Source organism: Alligator mississippiensis, chromosome 2 (assembly GCF_030867095.1).
Source record: "Alligator mississippiensis isolate rAllMis1 chromosome 2, rAllMis1, whole genome shotgun sequence".
In the NCBI taxonomy this organism is placed as follows: Eukaryota; Metazoa; Chordata; order Crocodylia; family Alligatoridae; genus Alligator; species Alligator mississippiensis.
The window spans coordinates 25447957-25472096 of record NC_081825.1 but is presented as its reverse complement, the minus strand read 5'-3'; the positions used below and the strand labels follow the sequence as shown (position 1 = coordinate 25472096).

General features: G+C 42.9%; 1 protein-coding gene across 7 annotated transcripts in view; it reads left to right on the top strand.

Annotated features, from left to right (window-relative positions):
- SORCS2 (sortilin related VPS10 domain containing receptor 2) overlaps positions 1-24140 on the top strand; it is a 937533-nt gene that overhangs the window by 333139 nt on the left and 580254 nt on the right. The gene's annotated exons all lie outside the window — the stretch shown is intronic.

Here is a 24140-nt window from a genome sequence, read left to right as displayed (position 1 = left end):
TTAGATTATGGTCGCACAACTTCTTGTGACTGAAGAAATTTCTTCGCTCCCTTGAAAGTTATTGGAGGGACTCCCCATTTTGTCTGGAATGGCTTAACCAAATGCCTCCAAGTATTGTTAATTACTAACCTTCCTTTAAGGTCCTGCTGGAGAATATGACCAGTTCTTCAGAGAAACAGTTTAAGTTTCCAGGATGTTTCCTCCTTTTGTATGTTTTGTCTGGGGTGTTTTGATAAACAAAAAATCTCCTATGTTATTAATTTTCCTTTCTTTTCCACAGAAGTGAACATTACCTTCACCGTCCTTTCTAATATTATTTGTATTTCAATGGTGCCTACTTTCATGAGTGACACAGTACCCTAGGAAAGTGGTATCATATGTCATGAGCAGGGATCCTGGTTTTCCCTGATAAAAAAAAATTGCAAATTCTCTGATTTAAAACCCCAAATCCATGATTAAAATGAAAGGCCTCTATTTTTGTAGGTATCGGTTGAACACAATGTTTTATTGATATATTTACAGTGTTAAAGCAATTTGGAAGCCTACCAGTGCTTCAGTCACTGTAATAAAATAAATTCTAAATACCTATACATTTTGGTATTTGATTTTGGGTTTTTTATCAGAGCTCCTCCTGCCCCCTTAGCTCACAAAATACAGGTCCAGACCCCTCACTCCCAAGCCACAACCCCCTGGCCCTGCTGGTGTCCCTCACTCTCCCTCCACAGCTCCCCCCTCCAGCCCTGCAGGTGCCCCTGACTCTTCCCCACAGCCCCCTGCCCCCTCTCTGGAGGGGCCTTCCAGCTACTGGGTCCACAGGCCCTCCCCCCCCCACAGCAGTGCCTAAGCCCCAGTGGCCACCTGCAGGAGGCATTGGCTGCTGCAGTATAGTGGAGTGTGGAGCCTAGCTCTCCCTCTCCCATGGGTGGCACAGCTGGAGTGGGACCTATAGGGGAGGTGGGGGTGAGTTGCCTGCTACGGGCTGGGGGGGGCAGCTCCCTGCCCCTGTTCACACTCCTGGGAGAGCAGGAGGGACCCGTGCCCCCCAGATCTGTGTGCAGGGGTGGGTGTGAGTTGCCCACTACAGGTTTGGGTTCCCCTTCTTGCTGCCCTCCCCCGGGGCCTCCATGGCCCAGCAGACAGAATGTGGTGTGGCAGGGCAGAGTGGGGCCGGGTGGAGAAGCTCATTGATGCTGTGAGCCCCATACTGCCCTGGTAAGGCCCCTCCTGTGTACCCTGCAGCAGCAAGGGGCGCAATCCCATGCTACCATCCCCACTGCTGCTGGGCAGGCAGGGAGCACCTTGCCACAGCAGTGCAGAGCTCATAGCAGGAAGGAGTTTCCCCATGCAGCCCCACTTTGCCCTGATGTTCTGGATCCCTCTCACCGGGCTGTGGAGGCCCCAAGGGAGAGCAGCAGGGTGGGGAGCCCGAGCCCATAGTGGACAGCCAGCCCCCATTCCCATCCTATGCATAGATCTGGGAGGCATGGGTCCCACCTGGCCCCCTTGCCCCCTGGGAGTGCATGCAGTGGCAGGGAACTGGCCTCATTTCCCTGCCCTCCAGAAAAGCTACCTGGGGTTCTGTCCCTCTCTCTGCCAATGCCTGTTGGCCCACAGCCCTAGCCCTGCCCAACTCCCTCCCTCCCTATGGGGGCCTCAATCTGTGCCCCCCCCCACTTCCCTGTGCGAGCTGCTCTCCAGGCTGCCTGGTGACCATGTGCATGTACATGCATATGGTGTCCTCTGCCTAACTGCCTTTCTCTTGCTTCCCCATGCATGTTTCACTGTTAAAATGAGAAATCCACATTTTCCTTGGGTAAGGGGGGGAATTCCCATTTTTCTCAGTTTTTCTGTGGGAAACGGGAAACCCGTATTCCTGGTTGTGAGCAAGGTACTGCCTCTTGGTACATCCTTTTGTCCTTCTGTTGACTTTATAATACTCTGATAAATAGAATACATTTTAATAAGTTTTAGATAGGCCAGCCTTTCTGAGTTGTTCTTCTGCAGACTTGGGAGCCATATGATGTGAATTTGTCTTTGTTCCTGCAGGTAAGTGGTTAAAATAAGCAGCTAGAAGTTGATTTGGGCCTTGTTGCACCTTACTCTGTGAGCTGCACAAATGCTGATCAGGGTTAGTGCTAGCTTGGAGTTTGGAGCAGTCCATACCCTTAATTTAGAAACCTTCTCTGACTGTCCCCTCTCTACACAGCTGTGATGTGCCACTGAAGGCCTGGTGAGTAGGAGCGGGACTAAGAGCTATAGTTGAGAGTTGCCACTGGAGGGCTGGTGAGTGAATACAGGCTTCTGTCCCTGTTCTACGGGCAAGGGTGTGAGAGTTCCTCAGATACTGGAGGACTTCCACAGATAAGCCACCTAAGTTGGGAGTAGCTATACCTTAATAGAACAGAAGTTGGGTAGTGCAGATCAGAGATGAGCCTACCCTGGAATGGCATAACTCTGAGCCACATAACGAGTGCTTAAAGCTGCTTTAAGGTGTTAATGTGCAGACAGTCCAGGGGCTACCCAAAATTACCATGTAACAAGGCCGTTTGTTTCAAATGAGCTCTAAGGAGAGCTATCTTCAGCTTGGAAATATTTATTTGCTGTGCATGGAAAATGAAAGGTGTGGAAACAGACTGGAAATCTTAATAGCTCCCATGTACCAGGTTTGTGTGTGGCTTTCCTAAAATTAGTTTTAAGAAAAGAGACGGCTGAGGGGAGATCTTGTTGCCGCCTATAAATTTAATTGGAGAGGTCAATGGGGAATAGGGGACGTGCTATTTACTGGGGCGCCCCAGGGAGTGACTAGGAATAATGGATGTAAACTAGTTGAGAGTGGATTTAGGTTAGATATTAAGAAGAAATTTTTCACAGTAAGGGTGGCCAGGATCTGGAATGGGCTTCCAAGTGGTGGTGCTTTCACCTAGCTTGGAGGTCTTCAAGAAGAGGCTGGGTAGTCAGCTGGCTGGGGTCATCTGACCTCAGTCCTCTTTCCTGCCAGGGGCAGGGGGTCAGACAAGATGATCCATTGTGGTCCCTTCCAACTCTAAAATCTATGAATCAAGCTAAAATTTCTTACAGTACTGGTTGCTTCTTTGTAGTGATTTGTCTAAGGTATAAAATTTCAGCCTGGACCAACTTCAGCTATTGAACGTCTTTTTACCCACCACTAAAATGTGTGGGGTTTGTCTTTGCAATAATTATTACAGATGATGGTCTAGGTCTGGAGTCTGATTTTGTAAGAGGCTGGGTCTTTTAGATCTGGAGCTTTGGTTTGGCCTCCTCAGTTCTTCTAGTTGTAGGGTTTGTTCTGTGGAAATAAGACACTATGGGAAATTCTCTTTGTTTTACATCCATAGAAATTCCTTTTGCTGGCAGGGCACAAGAGAATTTATTTTATGGAGCCATGTTGCTGAAAGAAATAAGGGATAAATGCGATCTTCTGGCTAGTGTTTAAGGTTTATGGACAACAAGACAGGCTATAATTCCTTTTAAAGTTTCACTAGAAAATATAAAATCTTTGGAGATCAGCCATATTGCTTTTAAAACTAAAGCAGGTTTATGTAATGTTTATACAACTATCTTGTGTGTGTTGTGAAGCTTCAGTATACTTTATTATTTTATTTCATGTCCATACTTGCCAACTCATTGCAACAGTTCACTCTCTTCTTCCATCTTTGGTTTGCCTTTAAGTACTAATGTCCATTTGGATTCAGACAGTAGCTGTGATATTGTCTTAGAAAATCATAGCAATTTTGCATTGGAAGCTTAGCCAATGTAAATGATCATAGCTCTATTACTGAGGGTCTAATTTATTATCGTGTTCATTATGGTAGTGTCCAGGGGCCTGCTGAGAAGAGGCCTTATTGTGCCAGAGCAGGCAACATTCTGTGTCCCAAAGAGACACATTTCAAATGTAAAGAAAAACATATTAAAATCTGGTATATTTGATCTGGGAAACCCTTCTCCTCATGTAATCAGTTTTCCCCTTACAATGACTGTATCAGCATGTATTTTATATTTTACATAGAAGATAATCAAGGAAAGAGATGGAGGAAATTAAGATTCAGACTTCCTGGTAAACCTTATTTTTCTAGTGATCTAGAACAAAACCCTGAATTTAGACAGTCCTCAATTTAACAAAAAGGGAGATCTGGATTGTCACCCTGCATCTGTGACTCATCTTTACTGTATGTAATAAAATGGTGAGTGATTAAGACTCATGGAAAGAGAAGAACCTTGTGAAGGCAGCCAGTGAGATTAACATGCTTTTCACCATGAAAGATCAGGACATATAAATGTATGCTGAAGCAGGGTGACATAGGTAGCCATGCTTTTTGAAGCAGCAGCATCAGATTACAGTGATATAACACCAGAATAGCGTGGTATGCAAAGCTGCAGGCCAAGATAGGGAATTTTGAACTGCTTTCTTCTTCCCCTAATGAAAGCCTGGATTTTCCTTGTTCTAATTTAAGCACAACTGCTGGCCTTTTTATTCCTTTACAGCTATCTACATGTTGGTTTTATAATCCACGTACATCCATGAAATTAAGATAAATTTCACAAGTGGTGTTAGCTCTAGGAATCTTTAGTCACTTGCTGGTAGAGTGTATTTCATTCCAACCGATTTACGTTTATACACAGGCAATCTTAATCAGTTTAGATTTTCTATCACTTTAGCTAGGGACAGACATTACACATAAACTGGTTTAAGTGATCCGAAACTGGTTTAAACCTGTAACAGAACAGATGTTCAATGCACATAAACCAGTTTCAAAATGGCTAAAACCATTATAGTATCAGAATATAGTATCAGACTTAACTGACTGAGCTCAAACTGTCTTATGCACCATCAGTCCCAGCCCCCTTCCTGGTTTAAGTTAAACAAGAGTCCCCCAGCATCGAAGCATGTTCTCTGGACTGGACTCTCTGCTCCAGGCAAGCAGGGCTGACCCCACCCTTCTGCTCCCCAGCCAGAGCAGGGACAGGCAGGTGTGGGGGTCTGGCCAGAAACTGGCCCTGGAAGGGAGCAAGGAAGAAGTATATTCTCCACCTCCCTCCCCTGTCCTACCATTACAGACCTGCACTTTTCCATGCTGGCATCTCCAGCAGCAGGGGCATGGCCAGCCCTGGCAGTAGTCTTGGCTGAACTGGCCAGAGAGAGGTTTAAGTCCCCACTCCCTGTTTCACTGGCAGGGACCTGAGCCAGGTCTGCCGAGCGCTCCCCCCTTGCTCCTGCAGCAGTGGGGCCAGGCACAGCCAAACAGCGGCCAGCATGGCTCCCTAAGCCAGAGAGGGCAGGGAGAGGGGTTATTCCCACCCCCCCCCAGCACCACCACAACTGCATGCAGTCCGCAGCAGCTTTCCCCACCCCATAGCACCCTTTCCCCCCACTAGGAATCTGGTCGTGCTCTGGGAAACTGTGATGGGGCTTCTGCCCCTGTCATGGTCGCTCCCCCCTCGGCACTTCAGTGGCCGGGTAGGGGTGGGGCCAGACACCGGCCAGCAGAGCCCCTTAGGCTGGGGGCAGGGAGTAGGATTATTTCCCCTTCTCCCCTTGGGGACCGCAGAAGGGTCTGCCTGAACTGACTGCCGCCATTGCCACTCCTTCTGTGCCCAGGGCAAAGGGTGGAATAAGCCCCTCCTGCCCCCCTCCACCAGAGGGATGGGGCAGGAGGAGGCTTATCCCACCCATTGCCCTGGACACAGAGCGAGTTGCAGCAGCGGTGGTGGCCGGGGCAGGTAGACCCCACTGCGGTCCCCTGCGGACAGAGAGGAGAATAACTCCCCTCCCTGCCCCCTGCTTAAGGGGCCCTGCCTGCTGGCCTCTGTCTGCATCCCTGTCCTGCTGCTGTAGCAGCAAGTGGGCAGGGCTCTTGGTGAGGGCAGCACCCCCTGTCATGGTGTTGGGGAGCATGAGCCCCTTTCTGGTGAGGGGGGTGTGCTGAGGGGCAGGCAGAGCTGTGGTGGACTGTACATGACAGCAACAGGGCTCGGAGTGGGCCAGAGCCCTCTAAGTCCCCCCTCGCACCATCACTGCTGCTGGAGCTCTGCCTGCCTGCCCACTGGGACAGTGCCCCAGGAAACCAAGACAGGGGCTGCTGCCCCCATCATGGTCATTCTCCCTTTGCCACTCCAGCAGCCAGGCGAGGACTGGGCCAGACCCTGGTCGATGGGGCCCCTTAGGTGCAGGGCAGGGAGTGGGGTTAATTCCCACTCTGCCCCTGGGGGACCGCAGCAGGATCTGTCTGCCCTGGCCACGTAACAAATGCTTAAAACCAGGGCAAGCAGTGGGATAAGCCCCCTCCTGCCTCCTCCCTATGGTGTCTCCTTCCTCCAGCATCCGGTGGAGGGGACAGGAGAGGGCCCACTTGCCCCGGGCACAGAATAAACCCTCTCCCTGCCCCCTGTGCCTCAGGAGGCCATTCTGGGTGGCATCTGGCAGTCCTGCTGCTGGAGCAGCAAGGGGGGAGCACCCAGCAGACCCAGGCTTGGGTCCATGCCAGTGTGACATGGATGGGGAAATTAAACAGCTCCCTGGCCAGTTCAGCCCAAGTTACTGCCCAGGCTGGCCGTGCCCCCCCCCTCCCCTAGCACAGTTTCCCTGCAGCTGAGGGCTGCTTTAGCACCCCCTGGCTTCTGGCCTGAGCAATTGTAGGCATGTGCCCGCATTTCCTCAGTCCGGAGGGAAGGTCTGTACTGTTGCAAACTAATTCAATCTAGGCAGGTTAGACTAACCTGCAAAGATTAAATAAATTCAGGCTTCGGCTTTCTGAATGTCTGTCCCCTAGCCTTCATGTCCCTGTGCACTGTCGCTAACTACAAGTGTTCAAATCTTGAATCTGGCATTAAAAAAGCAAAAGTTGGACTGAACATTTTGAATGACTAAATTTTGAAGGTTTTGTTATTAATTCATAGGTATTGAGCCTTTAGTTTTCTTATTTTTAAGTTTCTCTCTGAAACCATGAGGACTAGAAACTTCCTTTAGAAAATGATGGTGATGATATTTTTGGGATCATATATTTTAAGATCAGCAGGAACTGGGACTTTTAAGAAAAACACCCAGTATTGCAGGGCTCAAAATAATATTTGAGAGTTGGCAATAATTTAATGTAATTTATATTTCTGTAGATTCATAGATTGTAAGGGGCTGGAAGGAACCTCTTAAGATCATTGGGTCCAGCCCCCCTGCACCAGACAACTGGCTCAGGTGACCCCAGCAAGGTGACTGTCCAGTCTCCTCCCCTGTATCAATGCAGCAAAGTGTTATGACATTTTGGTGTGCATTAAAGCCCTACTTTTTACTGTTTATGCAAGTGGGAATAAGTCCTACTTATTCTGTTTATGCAAGTGGAGTTTATTCTGAATTATTGCTTGGTTCAGATGGTAGGAAACTGTTGACCAATTGAAAAACTATTCAAAAGTGATGTCACATGAAAATGTTGCAAGTTTTTCCTCTAAAGCAATAAAATATAGGGTATTTAAGAAGAAATCTTGAAGAGATGAAATTATCTGAATCTTTGTTTCTAAATGACTTATAATTTGGCTGTCACTATTTAAGCTACAATATAACAATATAATCAAATAGTTGTTTAGAATCCAAAATTAATGATTTAATTGTTGTGTACTGAAAAACAGATTATGTTTAAACTTAAACTTACAAATTGTTTTAAAGCAATATTTACAAATTTGGTCTAGTTCTGTCATTCTTTTCATAGAGTTGAACTCCCTGTCTTTCCCTTACTTTTGGGCACCTTCTGGCATAAGAATTCTGTTCAAATTGATCTAATAACAGAATCTGGATCCTTAGTTTACTTCTCATTCATTTACCTGCTAGGCTCTGAATTCAGGCTTCCACATTTCTTTGTCAATACTAATGGTGTCATAAGTACTTGAAGCAGAGTTTTTTCTGCACTGTTTTATGTGTTGGTGATAGCTCCATCTCCTGGCACAAATATGGAATCATGAATCTAGAACTTGGGAATTAAATGGAGAAAATACTGATTTTTTTCAAATACAGATTTTAAAAACCAGATGCCCACATCAGTTTATTTTAGTACCATTGGTATATATATTAGTACCATTATTCAGGCTGAATGAAATGGAAAAAGTAAATGACGAATGTAAACAGTGAGAAATAAAATAATTTTCTTTTTACCGAAATTTTAATAATCTGAAATATAATGGGATGGAAAGAACAGCTGAGAAAGAAAAGTTGCTTTTTGTAGATATAGGGGTTTAAGCCCGGCAGTATAATAAATCAACACTTTTAATTGTATATAAAAATGAAAATATAAAAATGAATATAAAAATATAAAAATGAATACATTTTAAAATATTTTGTAACTTTTTAAAGATTAAAACCCATATGTAAGATGCGAGTGTCTTTACCTGTGTTATCAGTGTATCTTAGACCATTTAAAGTGCAACTTGTATAAAAAGAAATCTGGTTATTTTTCATTTTTTTTTTGCATTTTGTTTCACTCGAACAATGGTACATGTCTGGATCAGAATTAGGAAGTACATTCGACAAACACAGCATAGGGTGTGATTGTGTTGATTCACTGATTGCCACTTTCTGGTCACTTACCCTTTTCTTGGTTCTCTGGCTTTTAAGACAATAAAGAAATGTTTAAGTTGCAAATGTTGGACTGGATTGTAGGAGGTGTTGAGCAAAACGGAGTCCGCTATAAGAAAGCATTCAAAAAGCTTGAATGAAAATTCTGTTTTTAATGTTAGCTTTCATAAAACCTGTTTTTACAAAATTTAAATTTGGGCACAGCTCATTTGCCAGTATCTCTTTAAATCATTTCACATGATTTCTTCTTATGCTATTACTTTTTAGATAAGATCTTTGCTATTCTTGCAAAAGTTGTGAGCCTGTAGTGCTGCCTGTATAGTTTGTCACTTTGTGCACCTGCTTAATTGACTCAAATTCCTTCCCTTTTTATCCCCCTAATTGTTGTAAAATTGACACTGCAGTGTACTTATTTATACCAGACATGTGTGTTCCATTGCCATAAAAGGGAAAACTAAAACTCCTCTCTTCAGGGTTTGGCATGAGTTAGTTTAGTGGAATCTACATTTCAAAAACAGAGTTCTTCCGCGCAATAAACCCATTTGTCCATAATTTACTAACAGTCAGAGCCTGTTATTTGCTTGTCTTTCCCTTACCGAGCTGACTGACTGGCTTGAATTTCATGACTAAATGAATTTCTGAGCAGTAGTTTGTTCCATTCTGCCTTTAAGGCTTAATGAAATTTGAAAAGTATCCAGTCTGAGGTTTCCATTTGATCTTGTAATAGTAGGAAACAGACAAGTAGATTACACTAGTAATCATTAACAATTGTTAATACACTGGCTTTTCTCTGCTCTGACCCAGAGTGACTGTTTAGTATATGGCTGGAGTGGGGCACATGGCCAGACAGAAGGGTTATATTAGCTTGCTTATTTAATGACAAAGACAAAAATACATACTTCAAAATGGAGAGTGGCCATTCTTGCAAAATCTGCTCTGGTAAGATGATGGAACTAGAGCTGGGAGGCATCCATTGAAGTTAGTAAGAGAAAAGTTTAAAACAAACAAGACAAAGTACTTTTAATGCAGTGCGTAGTTAACTTGTGGAACTCATTACTACAAGGGGTGGTAGAGGCAGATAGTATAGTCAGCTTAAAAAGGGGACTAGATAGATTCATGGACAATAGAGCTATTAAACAGAACAGTCAGAAATGTTTGTCTGCATCTGTAAACCAGCGATGGTGGATGTCAGGGAGGGTCTGACAGGATAGATCACTCTAGATACAACACCGTATTCGTATGATCTCTCTTTAAAGTAGAGGTGTTAAACATACGGTCCGTGGGCCAGATTCCACCTGTGCAGGCTCTCTATCCAAGCTTGTCTCACTGCCACAGCTGCCCCCAAGCCCTGGTTGAGCCCCTAGACTCTCACTGCTCCCCAGACTCCTGTCCCTGGACCTACTGCCACTGCTGAAGCCCTCACTGCCCCCAGAACCTTGACCCTTTATCTAGAATCTAGTTTAGATATTTAACTTAAGCCTTGACTTGCATTTTTTTCTCTTTCCCTTGGCCCAATGTTGGACAAAATCAAAACTGAAGTGTGGAAATAATGGATGGTATTGCAGCTTGAGCAAGGATTTATTTCTTTGGATTATGGCTGATCCTGGAAGATGAACAAATCTGAAAGACTTGCAGAGGTTTTGCAGATTTAGTCCCCAGGTCCAGAGACCTCAGCTAGGGAGAGATGCTAATTGGAAGATGTAATAGGAAATGCGTCTTAACACATCAAGGGAATGACATTATATATCTTGAGGGAGACTGTATCATGCATTTTTGAATAACATCTGGATGTTCTTTCTTCTTTCTTTTCTTCTAAATTAAACAAACAGGACTTAAAAAATCTGTAACATATGGTAATTGCAAATTCCTACCATGTGTTGTTGGTAAGTGTAAGGATGTACATTTTGTGCAAAAATGCATTTGTTTTTAAAGTTTCTATGTGGTTTAGCCATGTCCTTTGCTTTTTATTTTAGTGAGTTAAGTTCATCCAGTAATGGATAAAATAGAGTATGCAGAGGTGGAAGCAGATCTGAAGACAGACTAAAACTTTCAGGGTTGTCTTCACTGATTAAATTATTTTCCACATACAATTTTCGTAACACTTGAAGTACTATGAGAATGGGCACTATTAATAGCTTACATGGGATATTTGAGTGAGAAATTAATTTGGAATTTAAGTACAAGAGAATGATTCATAGAAACCCAACCTAACCACCTACTTGCCTAAATTTTCACTAGAAAACCTGCTGTTACATATGCCCTGAGGTGCTATCTATTTTAGTGCTTAAATGCTGCTTAAGGCCAGCTGGGACTTACAAGTTAGACATCCTAGTTTCTAAGCCCCCTGAGGACTGTGATTTGATAGGTATATTCAGACCAGGCTTCTCCTCAACTGACAACACGCATAGCTATTTTCCATTCAAAAACATGGTTGGTAGTATTGGCGGTTATGCTCATCATTTATATTATCGCTAGAGACCTACCGAATTCGAGGCAGCTGCCCACTGATTTTGCAGGCAGAACACGGGGCCTGGCAGCTGTTTCATGGGCAGGGAGCGGCCCCCTCTGCACCCCCACACCTCTGGCTGAGGGGGCCCAGTGGCCCTGCCCCTCTGCCACTGATTGGCTGTGAAGACTCTCCGTCATATGGAAGAACTTTTTCACTCTGGGAGTGGTTAAGCACAGGAACAGGTTTCCCAGAGGGGCTGTGGAATCGCCATCTTTGGAAGATTTTAGGAGCTGCTTATACAGGCACTTAACTGCGATGGCTTAGGGCTGATCCTGCCTAGAGTAGGGTTTTGGATTAGATAACTTCCTGAAGTCCCCTCTAACCGTACTTTTCTATGGTTCTAAATCCAGGGGAGAGACACTAGGGTTCAGACACATGCCTCTCTTTGGTGTTTCCTATTTGCTGAATTCCTTCCACTCGGCATGCTGAGTGTTTTGAATCCCAATTTGAGGCACACAATGCTTAAGTATAGGGTGTTTAGCGGCCTAATTTGGGTTGGTGAATTCCACTCTCAGAACCAGGCAGCTAACTTTTAGGTGTGGCCGTGTTCAGTATTACCGTACCTAAGTCTCTCTGTGCACTTTGCCGTTTGTAAGGATCCGAAGGTCTGACCCGGGGCATTTTTATGTGGAAGTGAAAATGTAGTAGTCTAGAAAGCAAATAAGAAGGTAAAAATATTCTGTGCTCCTTCCAGCATGTACTCTAGTATTAAGTTCTAAAGATACTTCCCAGTAATCATACAGAAAGCGTTGAGTAACAGTTGAAAGTTCTGCCTTTTGGGTCCATACTCTTCTCTTTTTTATTGTTTTTTGGTAAACCAGGGCTGAGTCTAGCCATGCTGGTTTTTGCAGGAAACCTGCTTTTTGGTATCCCAGTGACAAAATGTATAAGGAGATCAAATGACTTTTCCCAGCATATGCACAACTTTTACTGACTGGATGTAATAGCATCAGAAGAATCCTGACTCAAAGAAAAGAATAGCTGTGGCATCTGCACATTATGCAGCTGTGTTCAAGACAAAAGTCTTTCTCTCTCTTACTTTTGATCCTATAGAAAAGATTTAATAATAATAAAAATGTGTCAGGGTATTTGAACAAACCCAACATAAATGCAGCATTTAATTTTCAACATTAGTAGAGGTTAATAGTATCAGGAAGTTTATGGTAGGATTGTTTCTTCTGTGACAAAAGATCCCTTTGGAAGGCAGATAGGGGAGGAGTTCTTCATGTAGAATGGATGGACAATCTCAGCTTAACTAGGGAGAGCTGTGTATTATATACTAGGAATATAGTTCCTTTTACCTTTTTATTCTCTCCCTCTGTCCATCATGCAGGATGAGTCCAGGAGTTTCAAATAAAAGAGCTGAAAATTAGGCACCTAAATAGGTAGTCTGATACTCAGAAGTGTGGAATGCAACAGAATAGCCAGGCCAGAAACTTCATGGTTTTGAAGCGCTCTGAATTTGAAGCATTCCAAACTGGAGTGGAATTTGGAGCATTTCAAATGCATGTCTGTCAATATCCATGGTCGCAAGTATTGAAATTGGACAAATTGATACTTTTCACTGTGGATATAGACAGGCATGTATTTGGACCACTTCGAATGCATGTCTGTCCATATCCATGGTAATATCACTCTGTGAAGCTCCTAAGTTTTACAGTAGATGCCACACAAATTCCTAAGAAAGCAAGAGGTACATTTGAAATCATTCATTAAATAAAAACAATCCACTGTATTCATGTTTTGCTTCTAAACATTTTTAAATATAGAAGATAGATTTTAGTTAGCTATTCATGCCATGGAGAAACAACATTATATCTCAAGGTTGAATGGTTATAAACTCCTCCAAGACTGTTTCAGGCTGGACAGTAAAGAAGTTCTTCCTTCTGTCCGAGCCCTCAAGGTTTGGAATAGACTGCCACTGGAGGTAGTTCAAGCACCTACTTTGAATGCCTTCAAGAGAAGTTTGGATGTTTATCTTGCTGGGTTCCTATGACCCCTGCTGACTTCCTGCGCCTCGGGCAGGGGGCTGGACTCAATGATCTTCCGAGGTCCCTTCCAGCCCTAATGTCTATAAATCTATGAATCTAGTCATTCTTACTTGTAACAACTGCTGTTCTCTTCATTTTTTCATTTCCATTGTGCTGTTTCCCAAAATTTTCTTATGTTTAAGGGACTTAAACTATGGCCAGATCTAGGATGGAAATATTCTAAAGTCTGCTTCAAGCTACTGTGGTTTACAATGCCTTTTTAATTTTGGAAAACTTCCATTGAATATGTTGATTCAGATTTACTTACATTTTGCTTCTGCTCCTTATTTTTTCTTTTATGATTTCTTGATTTATATAGACTTTTGCAGTTTAAGACTGTGCCAAATGCATTCAAAATACAGAGTAAGATCATTTAAAATAACAGAAGTGGAAAAAATACAATTATGGTTAAGAATTTGGTTTGTTATCCACTCTCTACAAAGTCCTTCTGCTGAAGTTAAAAAAATAGGATTTTCAAACAGGGTGGTTTCTGCAGAAACAGTCTCCTGAAATTCATCATGTGATTTTATTTTAGCAGCTGAAAAGATCAAATCACATTATACAATGATACGCTAATCAGTCTTGGATTTGCCAATGGCGACTGAAAGCAGTGGTCACCTGAATCTTGGAAACAGTTTTCTTTTTTGAGAGTAACATATAGGAAATTGTTTCACTGCACTGTGGTGTCGAGGTGAGCTGTGGGATGCTGATGGTTTTTAAAGTGGAACTTTCTTCCTCCCTCTGTTTTGTCTATCAGGTCCATCTTTTGTGTCTTTTCTTTATTCTTTCTAATATCCCCTGGATAATCCCTTGCAAGATTAACCCTTTAATGAGAGATGGTGTGATGCAGTTATCACTGATGTTGCTATGAGCCATTCCCTTTGGGTATAATTACATTTCAATCCAAAGATATGATTGCAGCTCGTGTAGCCATAATGTTAAACTAGCTATCTCAGGTACCCATAGCAGAGTACCCTGCAGCAATATGAAGTTCAGCACAGATTATACAATTTGCCTCAGGTCCTAGATAACAACATTTTGGCTGCCCTGAACTGAGCTCATTGCTGTTCTGGCTAACTGGATTTGAAAGTTTTTTGGGTCTGTCTACAGAAGTTGCAGTCTCCTCCTTGGGTTATGCCATAAACATATCTGTTTGAAGTGTTGATATAATAATCCCAAAGAACACAATATTCAGGAGGGGCCATCAGGTGTATTGACCATAGAACAACAATATGAGGATTATTTGTATTCTAGGGAAGTTTCCAAAATATGGAAGCTGAAAGTGTGGGAATTCAGTTTTGTTTGCAGCTGAGCTTTTGACTGGATGAAGCTGGAGCTAAAGCTGCCCTTAAACTGAGCAGAGACCTCTGTTTTGAGAATATTAAGATTTTAGGATCAAATTTTACATCTTATTATGGAGGCAAATCTTGACAAGAACTGTTGGATGAGGTTTTTTATCTGTCTGTTTTGTACTTGTACATTACACATTGATCCTTTCCTTTAAAGTCAGTTTAAGGAACAAGGATTTTTTTTCCTCTTTATGTATTACTGTATTACTTCTGCTAGTATTTTTGTATGATGACTGATGATTGTGTTTTCTTTTAATGGAGATTCTATTGAGAGTGCTCATTTTCATTTATTTATAACCAGTAAACGTACTGCTGCTGTCAAAGGCACAAAAGGTTACTTATTAGCCTACGAGATCTGCTTGGGTGTCATACTAAATGAAGGAAAGTGTTAAAGAGGCATATCTAGTCCTGAGTAGTTAAAACAGCCAGATACCGACGAGAACAAAATGTGCAGGCAAACATGTTTTTTGGTCTGTGTGTTCTGCAAGGTACAACAGAAAGATGGCCTTCTGATTAGGCATAGGTCCTGGATTTTGTACTGGTTTTGGAATAAGCTATAGGTAAGATGTTTTCATGGGAATAGTTAAGTGCTTCTACATACTCTTCAAAAAACTTTAGTGCTCAAGACACAATAGGAATCTTCAAGACAGAATCAGGATGTTGCTTTCCTGTGGAAAACCTGCTCTCTATGTGAGACAGATACAGTGTACAGGCTCTTATGATGTTACAGGACTCACACGTATTAGGATTTTCAGAATGTCATGGCTTTGTGTTCTGCAGTCCTGCTGTGCTTACTATTTACAAGCATTACACTTCAGAGTACAATCCCTCCATCCAACATCACACAGATCTTCCCCAGTTCCCTTATGCAGAATCTGAGAGATACTGACACTGTACAAAAATCACATCATTGACTGAATTGATAAGAAAGCTTCATAAGATTCATTTGAGCTGGGAATTTCAGAGAAGGCCAAGGGATCACTGGCTCTTCTACTTGGATCTCCTATATAACACGTGTATCAAATACCCCTGGCTGGGACTAATTATTTTAGTTAGACCAAAGTATTTCACTCAGAAAACTAAACTGTTTGGTGCCACAGAGAGATGGAGAGATGAAAGGATCACCAGTACAATTGTGGGGAATTGATTTGATGGGTGAGGTATGCCCAGGTAATCCTAAGAGTGAAACCATCCCCCATGCTATAGAGGAATGCAAAAAAATTCAGGATCCTTGCCAATATGACTTGAGGAAGAGGAGAGGGAAAGGGGCCGGGGCAGAATTCTTTTCCAAATCAAGATCTAGTGATAAATATGACCCAGATCATATGAGCAAGTGGTACTAGGCAGGCACCTAAAGAAGAGGATTATCTATGCAATCTGGTAGAGAACTCAACCACTCAAGCCAGCATCCTGTCTCCAGTTGTGGTCAGTCTCCAAGGCTTCAGAAGAAGACAGATTCATTCTCTGCCCAGGAATACGTCATATCAATTATGCATGAAGGACAGCAATTGCTTCCTGAAACCTTCAGGCAACTCACTGAAATGCCAAAGCATGCAATTTGCTTAAAATTATTATCGTAATGTAAGACAGTAAGTGTCGTAAACAAGCAGAGGGCTGTTTTCCATATAGTTCATGAAGAAAACTGGATGAACAGGAGGACTTATAAATTTACAGATTTGAAAGGCAGAAGGCACCACCATGACAGTCACTCCCTACCTACACTTAAAAGTGAAGTATTATAGAGTAATATTTAATATTAATTTTACTATTCCAAGCAAGTGTTGAGTACACCAGGCAACCAATTTTAGGTCAGCTTTTACCCTTGTCTATCAGAATAAGGTTTCATATTGGGTCTGTATTTTTTAAAACCAGATGTTGAAATGTAGACTATAACGCATATAATGGGCAATTTGTGGCCAATCAGGCTATTACCACTGGAAATGTTTGGGTTCCCTTATCTGGTACCTCTTTATGTGACCAGTAGATGAAGGTGTGTGCCTGCTAGAATCTGCTTTGCTTACAGACCTATGCAAATCTGCTGAAATAAAGGCTGTGTACCATTATTGAATTTCACCAGTGCTGAAAGAACATGGTACCTGGGTGGAAAAGCAGGAGGAAGCATTGTAGGCAAAGAGAAATTTTGTGAAGAACTATATTAGAAGAAGGAAATAGGAAGATGATTAAGGTTTTGCTGGAAGAGATTGAAGAGAAAGTAGAAGAGGAAGAAGCAAAGAATATGGAAGAAAACATAAGCTTAAAGGAAGTGCAGGAGTGCTTAAAGGGAGTGGGGGAATGCTTTTCCTTTAAAATTGGAAATCACCAGGAGCGTATGGATTACCTATAGAATTTTCTGAGAAGTTTGGGCATGGGTAGGGAGGGATGTAATGAATGTTTTTGAGGAAATAGTGGGAAAAGGAGAGGCAGGGAAAGATTTTATAAGAGGTATTGTGATGTTACTCTTTAAGAAAGGGCAGAAGGAACTCCTGAAAAAACTGGAGACTGATTATACTTCTTAATATGGACTAGAAATTAATGGCCAAGATTCTGGCTTTGAGAATGAAGAAAAACCTCCAGAAAATATATGAAGACCAAGTATGAGCAGTATGAGGTAGAAGTGTCTCTGAAAGTGATCAGAATGATCAGAAATACACTGTCTCTCTGATCCCACATGCAAGAGAGGAAAACAAACACAGTTATAGCAAACCTAGATTTAGAAAAAGTATATGACAAACTGAATCATGATTACATATTCAGTGTGCAAGGAAAAATGGGGTTTCCAGAGAAATATATATGTTGGATAAGGTTGTTGAATAGCAAAATGGAGAGTCAAGGCCAAATTAACTGCTTAATTAAGCAGGGTTTTTAAAGCCATATGGAGTAAGACAAGGGTGCACCCTCTCACCACTACTATTTGTGTGCAGAATGGAACTATTAACACAAAGAATAAGAAAAGACAAGGTCATAAGTGGAGTAAAGATACTGGGAGGGGGGAAGATAAAATGAGTATTATACGTGGATGATATAAATGTAGCTGTTAGAAATAAAAGGAATCGGAACTCATGGTAGAGGTGATATCTTTTATTAGACCAATTAGATATTTGCAAATAAAATTTCTTTAATTGCAAGCTTTTGGGCTGTTAGAGAGAGACTTTCAGTGGAACGGGTGCTAAGGCAGTATGGAGAAACAACAGGGGCTAAACTAAATAGATTGGAAAGCACCATGATGGGAGTGGGGAACTGGAGGGACTTGGAGAAGTTGGGTCTTCAAATAAGTAAGAGAGAAATCATAGTGCTGAAAAAGGTGATGGCAAGGCTACAACAAATACTTCGGCTATGGTCTGGAAGGACACTGTCTTTTGCCAGAAAAGTGGCAGCGTTTAAGGCTGTGCTACTGCTGATTTAATGTATGTATGGGAATTGTATTCCCATCAATGCAGTTACAGATAGCAGATGTACAGAGCGGAATATATGTGTTCTTCTGGAATGCCAAAAGAGGAAGATTGGCTAGAGCTGTACTGTACAAAACAAGAGAGATGGGGGAGATGGGGGCTGCCAGACTTGGGATTGTCCATCTATGCCAGGGGTTGTAAACAGGGGGTATGTGTACCCCGAAGGGTACTTAGAAAGGTCTTCAGGGGTACATGCAGGTGGGTGGGCAGGGATGGAGCAGTATGGAGACCAACTCCTGTACCCCCTTATATTTTTTTCCTGTTTTTAAGGGAGGGGACAGATTGAGGGCCCCGCGTTGCAGGAAGGCAGGGGGCTGATGCAGGTGTTGCACAGCTGGGGAGGGCTGGGGGTGGGACGGAGCTGCAAGCAGCTTATCTGGCAGGCACAGGGTGAGGATGCCCTCAGATCTGCGTGGGGCAGGGTGGGCTGGGCTGCCCCAGTGATGGGGGAGGTAGTGGGGCTGGGTCAGGGGCTGCCCAGCTGGAGTGGGGCATAAAACTGAGCCACACAAAGTTGGTGGGTGATAGCTCCCACCACTATATGCACTCCTGGGAGGGCACGGGGGACATGTGCCCATGGATCTGTGTGGGGTGGGGCAAGCTGTGGCCTGAAGCTGGGGTGGCACCTGGCTCTTCCCGGTTGGGGCTGGGCCAGGCTGCGGTCAGGGCACCTCCCAGTGCTGCCGCCGCCTACCCTGAGTACAGCCCAGCCCAGCCTCCACCTGGAAGAGCCCAGCACAGCCCTAGCTGCAGGCCACCCACGCTCAGATCTGGGGGTCCACACCCCCATGCTGTCCTGGGGTGCATGTAGCATTGGTGCTGGGAGGGAGAGCTGAATGGGAGGGGAGCTTGCATGCAGTGGCTGCTGCCGCACTGTCGCCCACCACCAGCTATTGGCTAAGGGTGGTGGCCTGGCAGCCAATTAGGAGAGTGAGCTGCGGTGTGGGGTGGGGAGGTGCTGTGATATGTTGTGTAGAGCTGGCGCTGTTGACGCGCCCTTTCCACTCCCCCAGGTAAGAGGTGAATGCACTGGGGGAGATGCCGCCACCATGCCCTGGGGCACGCTCTGTCCCCAGCCGCCTGCCCACGTGTACCCCCAAAGACCTTTCTAAGTACTCCTGGGGGTATGCATACCCCCATTGACAACCCCTGGTCTATGACACCTCAGTAAACCCTCTTTCTTTCTGAAGGTAATATTCTACTGGTTCCTGTGAAACTGAACTAGACACCTTACTCCACAAGTTGAGAAATTATTTCTTATGGAATCCTCCAGTGAATATGTCTCCTCTGTATCCCAAACTCATGGTAGGGGTGGTATCTTTTATTAGACAAATTAGATTTTTGCAAAAAAAAATCTGTAATTGTAAGCTTTTGGGCACAAGCACCCTTCTTCAGGAAAAAAGATTGTACAAGTTCTCCTGGGTAGAAATGAAAGTTCGTATTTCATAGGAGAGTTGAAGGTATGGTAAAATCTCTTGTTTGGAACAGGTCATTTTATGTGCAGATTGGGCTCAGAGAAAAGTTGGAATAGTCTGTTTTCTTTGAAGTTGTTTGGATCCTCTGTATCCCAGCATTTCAATCCAGACCTATTTAAATAACCTCTCTGAGGAAGTTTTTCTAGGATGGGGTATCACAGACTTTATTGCAACCCTTCAGACGCTAAGTTTTCCTCCATAATGTACACCAGCATTTGCATACTCTTGCTCAGTGTGTTACAGACTAGATGATTTTATTATCAACACAATTACAAATGTTCTTCCTGATTATTATGATCCTTTTTTACTCACTCAATTTCTCAAAGCTGTTGACTGCTCACAGAGAAACTTCTCACTGTTTTTTTGGTATTCACCACTGCGAGTGTGGTTACTAAATAATGTAATACATTGCAGCACTGTACACATCGTAAATGCCAACATTCATTGAGCAACTAATTGATAAAGTAACGTGAAGTTTTCATAAAAGCATCTGTGAACACCAAACAGATGAGGAAGTAATGAAAAACCTGTTTATTGTAGTTAACTTAATAAAAATAATTTCAGGAAACAAAGCCCACTTCATCAACTGGAAAGCTCCAGGAGTGGGTAGAACAATTTTACATACAATAGTTTCTCATTTAATTGGGAAATAATTTTGAATTTTTTATGCAGGCTTATTTTGTAAGCAGGTCTCTGTTTTGTTCTGCCATTGTCCTCTGCTACAGGCAGTTGAAAATAATGCAGCATATAAGTTAGAAAGAGAAAATTAAAATTGGAGGTCTGGTAGCTGAGCTGTAAACCATGTTTGCATTAGCAAATGCATTTCCTTTGCAGCTCTGAGGGTTGAAAACTTTCTCACACAGGTTTATGTCTTTCCTTGATTCATCAGCCCAACAGAATGGGAAGGAAAGTGAGTGATGGAATTCAGTGCATGATACCTCTAAGCCAAACTGGAAAGGAGTTGCATGACTGTACATTTTATATTGATCTCTTTAGGTTTTATGTGAGTTGAAAGCCAGGACTTGCCTAAAGATGATTTTTTTCCCCCTAAGAATGACACAAGATTGGATGTAAATGATTATAATTGCAGGGGGTTGTGCCTTGTGTGTATGAAGTTGAACCTTCTTATAGTCAGACTTCATACTATGTGATTTGGTTGCCACGTTGTATACTATGCAGACCAGTCCTGGTGTTGTAATTCTGCTCTGTGCTAAGCTATCATATTAGAAATATTGAGGTTTTTGCCTATAATAGCCTTTTGGATGTTAAGAGTGTAAGCTAAAGCAGATACGCCTGCCCGAGTCTGCAGACAGGCTATTAAAATACACTAGGGGAGTATGCAGGGGTGTAGATTGTAGCCGTGTTGGTCTAAGGACATAGGCAGACAAGGTTCCTTGGGTGAATTTGATATCTTTTATTAGACCAACCCAAATAGTTGGAGAATAGTTATTAAGCAAGCTTTTGAGTTCAAAAACCCTTCGTCAGGCTAAGGAAGTTTCAGCAGTTGGTGTGCGCTCTGGATGGAATGAAAAGTAAAGAAGCCAGGGGAGTATGTAAAGTAAAGAAGCTGGGGGAGTATGCGCACTTGTGCTTTTGTTTCCATGGGATGTCATCTTTTTAAATTTTATGATGCCAATGTGAATTCTTGCTACTGAACTGCTAACTATTTCACAATGGAACACTTGAAAATCTAGCTTTTCTGGCTATCCTAAAAACTTAACCTTCTTTTCATGCTTCCCAGGGAACCAAAACGTGCCAATGTCTCCTCTCACAGTGATTAAAGTTTCTGTCTTTCCATGACAGTTTCTGTAATACAGTGCTGCATTTCAATACAAAACGCTGCAGCATCATGAAAATTAAGACTAAGGGCAACATAAAATTAGTCAAATTTAAAAGACATGAAAGATATTGATGAGATTATTTTTTATTTCCATATCTATTTAACCAAAAAGCTGACTTCTAAATATTTCTGAAGCTGCTGTAGCTTTGCTTTTTCATGGTAACACCAAGTTTTTGCCACATAATTAGGTACTTTCTATAAATCACATTGGGCCTGGCTTACAATTAAGTCATTTTTTCCCCCTAGAGATTACAATGTGGAATCATCAAAGATAACTTTCAAGTTATAGTGATGTCATGCAAAGCATTGAAACAAGTTTTAAAAAAAAAATCTTTTTCAGTATTACCTAGTTCTTTCTACTCACCTTCTCCAAATTTACAAGCCTTATCTAGTGTTGTCTTGTTGTATTCAACTGCCATTTATTGCCTTCCTTTGACATCTTTGATGCATAATGTGCTCAACCCTTCAATATCTTTGGGAACTGCTAGGAGAGCTACTGCTTTCTAAAATCCTGATTAGTCTCTGAGGAGAAGATGAGCACCTCTCTCTCTGGAGCAGCATGGAACTACTGCTATTACAGGCAGTACATAAATGAGACCGCACACAATGCAGCTACTTTCTCTAAGGAGGCCTGTCAAAGAGAATCCCAGTAGCCCTTCTGACCATATGAGATAAGAAGATCAGCCTGTTGAGATACCTGAGCCATCCCTTTGTGACTCTTTGTGGCAGTACAACTTACATTTTCAAATTAAAAGTCTTGTGACAATTTTTTTTTGTTATCTGAATAGCAGGAGGATTTCTGCATCAGTTGGTTTTTGTATTTTTAAAGGAAAATTACTATATTTTTCTTGGTGTCCCACCAAGCTGAAATGGGAAAAAGAACAGATCTTATAATGTATTTTTTCCAGGTCTACTTTTGTATTCTACAAGCTGAATATTGTTACCTTCAAGTAACTTGTAAAGTCACTTCAGGATGGCTGAGCTCAGCATGCCCTGAACTGAATAGCTGCAGTTAATGGTCTTCAAACTAGAATCCTCTAGTTCAGGTAATGTATATGTTCTTCCTGTTAAAGTCCAAGTAGTTCATATACTTTGCAAGGAGATTGGCTCTGGATATTTTTTTAATTATTGTAGTGTGCTTTTGGAAAAAAAATGCATCATAAGAGGTGACCACAACCAAATACCAGGGAATGCATGCTTAAACATGCTTCTCATCAAACCAGTCTTGATATTTCCTGGTAGAGGATCCAAATGTCTCTTTTCAGGTGAGATGATGGTTGACTTAGAAACCCCAAGCACTGCCAACATTCTCCCATCATTATTCATTGTAACTCGCCAGTTTTTCGTTGAAGCACTGATGGAAGAGGTCTCGCTTGATTGGGTCCTGGGTTCTTTTAATGTTGATCTTCCATTGGCATTGCTTCTGCTAGACCTGCCATTTGGGAGCCAGTTTGAGTGACATAATGGAGTGGATGAGTCAGTGATCGATCCAGCAATCATCCACTCCTAGTATAGCTTGGGTGATCCAGATATCTTTGCGATCCCCAGCCTGAACAATGATTTAGTCAATCAGGTGCCAATGCTTAGGTTGCAGGTGTTGCCATGATGTCTTGTGCCTGTTTTTCTGGTGGAATATGGTGTTGGTAATGGTGGGTCTATGTTCCGTGCATTTGGTCGAGGAGGATGCCTTCAGAGTTGACCTTCTTCCTTGCTGACGGCAAAACCAACTCTGTGAAGCCAGCATTCTCTGTCCTGTTTACTTGTCTGGAAGAAGGTTTAGCTATCTCTGTGTTCTTTGAGCTGCCCATCTCCCAGTCGCCGGGTCTCGCATAGTGCGGCGACATCGATGTTGAGTCACCTGACTTCTCAAGTGGTATGGCACTCTGGGCATTCATTGTTAGAATTGTCCATGAGGATCCTGATGTTCCAGGTCCCAAAATTTACTGTGTCTTCATTGATTTTGATTGCAGTAAAGGTGATCCCACTGGTCATTGTTGTCCAGTTAGGAAGAAGGTAAACAAGCTATATTTATGGCACCTTTTCTAGCCCTGTCCCCATGTGGGGTGAGCGGAGTGGATCCTAGAGAGGGCTGCTCAGTTGTGGTTGCCGAATTGCACTTCTGCCTTGTCCAAGTGCTAGACGACCTTCTTGTAACTGCCACTTTCATGCCAGTTAATGACTAGGAGCTTCCAGACCTCACAATTCTGCTCCTGTCATCACTAGTTTGTCATCAATGGGCTTGAAAAATGTGCTGGGAAATGTGTTTTCATAGAAGATACCTGTGTGTGATTTCTTTTATCATGGAGAAGTTGCTGCCCATCAGCTTCCACGTGGTTCTTGACAGAACGGGACTGTAATCCAATGGCAAGGGGGCCAAGACAACTGAAGATCTCATTCCGCTGCAGCCTTTGTCCTCCTTTATAGCCATTGAAATTTTAACATCTTCTTCCACTGGCTTCACCATTGAGGACTTGTAGACTCATGGTTGGGGACTGGGCAGGGTTGGTATAGTGGTGACTTGTACTCACCATGTTACAACACTGTTAAAGGATATATGTGGCTTTTCAGGAGGGAAAGCATTGCCATCTGCTGTCCTCTCCACATCCTAGTGGTGCTGCTGCTTGGTCTGCAACTGCTTATTCATCAGAGTTATCCCTGCTTATTTCACAGCTAACATTCCCTAAATGTAATTTCTCTATCTGCCACCTGTGGGCACACTGACTAGCAGTACAGCTCTACTGCCATCTAAGGAGCACTTTAGAATGACTGGAAGATCCATGAGTTGATTGACCACAAATGCAAGGCCTTTTGTGCTTAGAAGAATTACTTGCAAGGCCTTTTGTGCTTGGAAGCAAAAGCCAAGGCAGAGGTCCAAAGGAGGACTTGCGGTATGAAGAACAGATACTGCAATAC